The following is a 5,223-nucleotide window of genomic DNA, read 5'->3' on the forward strand; positions in this document are numbered from 1 at the left end:
TGACTTGTGGTTTTTCAATATGTGTTTTGATACTGTGTGTTGCTTTTACTTTCATTTAGAGAGTGAATCTATTTCCATAAATGCCTGCCATTCTAATGTATATTTCTGTGGTCCAGTGTATTAATTAGGTCCAGCATGAATAGCCAGACAATGAAATAGGAGAAGTAGTAGTGCAATTAGAACCAATTTGGCTGATCACTAATTAGTACCATAATTACCTTTGTACCTACTAGTAATATAAATAGTTTAATTAGTACTAATTTGGCTGATCACCAATTAGTACCATAATTACCTTTGTACCTACTAGTAATATAAATAGTAGTTTAATTAGTGCCAATTTGCTTGATCACCAATTAGTACCATAATTACCTTTGTACCTACTAGTAATATAAATAGTAGTTTAATTAGTGCCAATTTGCTTGATCACCAATTAGTACCATAATTACCTTTGAACCTACTAGTAATATAAATAGTAGTTTAATTAGTACCAATTTGCTTGATCACCAATTAGTACCATAATTACCTTTGTACCTACTAGTAATATAAATAGTAGTTTAATTAGTGCCAATTTGCTTGATCACCAATTAGTACCATAATTACCTTTGTACCTACTAGTAATATAAATAGTAGTTTAATTAGTGCCAATTTGCTTGATCACCAATTAGTACCATAATTACCTTTGAACCTACTAGTAATATAAATAGTAGTTTAATTAGTACCAATTTGCTTGATCACCAATTAGTACCATAATTACCTTTATTCCTACTAGTAATAAAAATATTAGTTTAATTAATGCCAATTTACTTGATAACTAACAAGTGCTATATTTACCTTAGTTCCTTCTATTATCCTAGTAATGTAGATATCCTTTAAAAACCATGGTTCAAGACAACCTTGAAAAATCCTGCGTGTATTTGTGAAAACAATGGGTTTTAACCTTGAAAATCATTGACTTTGTCGAAATGCTTCTTGATTTTATCTGAGGGAATACAAAATGTTAAAGCTAATATACATATATCTCCCTTTTTTAATGACGAAATTTTGTTGTAAACTAAACAATTTCAAAATACAAATAAATCAATAAAATAGGATAAAGTTCTTTGAATCAAATGACACATGACATGGGTAGTTACAGTATGGAGTAGACCTCTTTGCTATTGAGGCATGCATATTTTCTTTTTGGTTTTTTTTCTTCAACTTTTGTACCCATTTATGCAGTGATAAACATAAAAAAGCCTACTGAAAAAAGTTTGATTTCCATAACATAAGGATTCCTTGAACATTCATGGAATTTCTTGATAACTGATTGGAAAAACAACTATGTGCGTCTGTACAAACCAGGATGATACCCATGAATAACTCTTGGAGATGGTTGGTATTTTATGTGTTTCTCCTTTTGCATTTTCTTAAATATATTTGCAATGAGCAGACTCTCCATTTGAATTTTTGATCTTATATCAAGATTTGTTTGGTCTCATCAAACTTTATAGCATTCATCAGACAGCTCATTGCCATGGACAGAATTTGTGTATTGTTACAAATGCAGTAGAGATTAATAGGTTTTGAAGTCTGTCAGGGAAATGAAGAAACCAAGATGAGCTGTTTTCTTAAAGCCCCAATGCCATTATTAACATGAAAAATTCAAAATAATACTGAATCTTGAAAGAGATTGGTCCTAAACATGACTGGATTCCATTAAAACCATATAACATCAGCTTTTCATCACATTATGAGCCATGTCAGGGATGGTCCTGGCTTTTAAAATGGCGTCACCAAAAAAATCGGCAATCTCAATATTTTGTCGCCAACCTCAAGATTTTGTCACCAATTTTCAAAAATGTTGGTAGAACAAGTAGTGAATATTTTCCCAAGCCTATTAATGTAATAGGCAAAGAAAATTGAAAAAGATGGGATAGTTATTACTTTATTGACAATAAGCAATACATCCGTAATATTACAAAATAAATCATTGCATGACTGTTTTGCACTACTTCCATGGTCTTTGCATCCTGCATTACCAAATGTAAAATATCTACTTTCCTGACATCAGCAGTCTCTGTTTTTAACAGAAACATCAGGCATTAAGCATATCTATATTATGTATATTATTTTCCAAATAATAGTTTTGTAAGTAATTTTAGTCAATGACATTTTAATGCTAAAACCCAGTGATTGTACTTTGCAATGTAAGATAAGTGACGTATAATGCAAACGTCGATTTCATGCATTCAGGAATTAAATCCCCTCTTTTATGGCTAGCTTCATGAAGTACATCTCCATCAACTAGGAGTTCAGAAATTTATTTTTGCCATGCTTTACATGCTTTGCTTGCAGTGAATTGCTTCATAAATCCCAAGAATGATCACTGAATGCTGTAATCAACACCTGGCATTAATGTACCATATATATAAGTATTAATTACCATCATTAAATTAAAAGAAGGAATGAAGAAACATATCACAGAGCATATGTGTCCCCATAAAACTAATTCGGAAAAAAAATATTTAGTAAGCGGTGTTATATCAGTTAACAATAAGGAAATAAGGTGGGATATAAAATGTGGAAAATAGTTATCACATGTATGGTAGCTTGAAACCAGATTTGAACCTTTAACAAAAATTCACAACCATTTTTGGCATTTTGACTTATAACAGAAGAGGGCATTGTTTATTTGTCAATCCAGTGCTTTCACTCACTGTAGAACAGGCAGTTTCTTTGAAGTATGTTGAAGAGGCTTGAGTTTAACCTTTAGCTATTGTGCAGTTTGGGTACAGCTGACCAGAATATGACATGGGGGCATGTTTGGGGGGGATAAAGCACTCTGCAGTGAGAAACGGCATGTCCTTTGAGAATTTTACGTGTATTGGACCCGAAAAATCTGAATATTTATTGAAAACAATGCTAAAATATGCCATAAAAAGCTTCCTGTTTTCAGGTCTCAATCTGCGTGTTTTTGGATTCAATCTCTCATCTTTGTTTTGTAAAAGATTTATTTTTTGCATGATATTCTACAATAACTGATCAGTATTAACTCAATTTATTCAGCGACAAATTTAATTCTTTGGTAATCTTTCTGTACATTTGAAACTTCAACACAGAAGGGTCATTCTTCATTGGAACATATTTGGATTTCTTGGAACTATTGGAATTGAAAGGACTTTTAGGAAATAGGAATTCATTCACCATGCTTTAAGTTAATTTAATTCTTTAACTCCTGTAATTTGAGAAATAAATTATTTCTGTTATGCAAAACTTGTTTATTTTGCTATTTCTTGTTGCGTAGTTCAAGTCCCTTGAGTCATAACATGGGATTGATGGCAAAAGTAAAAGATCAATGACCAAAATTAACATATATTACTTACCCTGCCTGGATTCATGTTTGGTGACACACTCCTTCTTCAAAATATCACAGCCAGTTGTAAATGAATTGACAACTTGTGCTTTGATACATATATCACAGAACATCTGCTTTAACTTTGTATATATCTCAGCCACTCACGCCCAAGTTTCCAGCTGTCGAGAAATTTTCGGGAACTTTTAACCCTTTCATCATGATGTTTTGCACTTGAAGCATTACTACCATCACTACATGTAGATGATATTGGACTGCCGTTTCAGTGACTGTGTTGTCTGATGAATTTGCACTAAATCCAAATGCTGTTAATTTTGTTAACTTACACTTAGGATGAGACAATGAACATGCAACATCTAACTTACGTTTACCCATTATAAAGACGCACTGTTGACTATATAATTCTGATTGAGATTTTTTTCATTTGCTTTGTATTTACCTTATATACTCGTATATAAGCTGAATAATTTAGGAAAAAATAAAGCTCTGTAAGAAGAGGGTGTAGCTTATCTACGGGCCAATGTCTAAACTTTACAGTTTGTAAGTCTTTTTGTTGACTACTTTAATGACTGTAAATCTTGGGACATGAAAAATTAATTTTTTTTCGTGTGCTAAGACATGTGCATGTAAAATGATATAATTTTTGGTGTCCAGACACATATTTAACTGCTATAAAGTACTATAATTAATTTTGTTATTATTTTACATGTGCATATTTTCTGACTTCTCCAACACGAATTTAAATAAAGGTAAATGCAGACTTCATGGGCTGCTTGATTTTACGGGGGGGGGTCAGCCTGAACTATAATGTACAGTGCTTATACAGTGCAAAGCCTACATAGCATCACTTAAGTCCTTATTTATTCCCAGACATATTAGATGCAGAATTTGCTTTATTCATTATTTTGACCAAATTGCATTCTTCCAGATAACATTTCAGCTAGCCCTTAACAGCTGTTTCATTTACGTTGAATCACGCGCTCACAAGTTACTCATTTTCAATGATACAAGTGCTCCTACAAACTGAGGTAATATTTATGAAAAGGTACACAGGTTTAATTTTACAAGGCACATAACATGCATAAATTACATGTTCACGAAGAGTGGTATTAATAAAGGCTAAAATTCTCATTATAAACAGCTAAGATCATCATCAGTCTACTTTAGTTTTGTCGTTTTGGCTGAACAACATCGTAACTTTCCACACAATGGAAAGTTTGATGTTTTGGCATCTCCATTATTGATAGTTGGCCAGATTTGTCTTTCATTTTCCAACAACAGTACAGGCCAGTTAATCATTAAAACCCTGAAACTGGCTTGTGTTAAGAGGGAATTTTGACTGGCAACTATACCAGTACATTGATATGTAATTGCCTTTCATTCCATAAGATTAGCACGATTACCTTAGTTTTGTAAAACGGGATGTAAAGCGTACCTGTAAACTTTTCAAAATCCAAGTAGAGAGAGAGAATAAATAAAATAGGGAGATTGGGACCTAAAATCAAGAGGTTTTTCATGGCATTTTTAAAACCTTGGTGTCACTAAATATTGACCAATCTTCCGGGTCCAATATGCATGAAATTTGCAAAGGACACACTGGTTTTCCCTGTGACACACTTATTTTACCCCAGGACATGCCCAATTTTCATATTCTGGTCAGCTGTGGCCAAACTGCCCAATAGCTAAAGGTTAGTCTTAAAAAAAACAAGCAAGAAAGCCAGTGCAACTAATTAGAAGTTAATTCTGCTTATCAATGCAACTATTTTGTGAAAATGACTGGCCCTCCATCATAATTCAAATAAACCATGTTCTACACTACTGTGTGTTATGCAAGTACCAGCAGTTGATTGGCAAATAAAAGATTCCCAATA

Source organism: Sinohyriopsis cumingii, chromosome 3 (assembly GCF_028554795.1).
Source record: "Sinohyriopsis cumingii isolate HCF-2022 chromosome 3, ASM2855479v2, whole genome shotgun sequence".
Lineage (NCBI taxonomy): Eukaryota > Metazoa > Mollusca > Bivalvia > Unionida > Unionidae > Sinohyriopsis > Sinohyriopsis cumingii.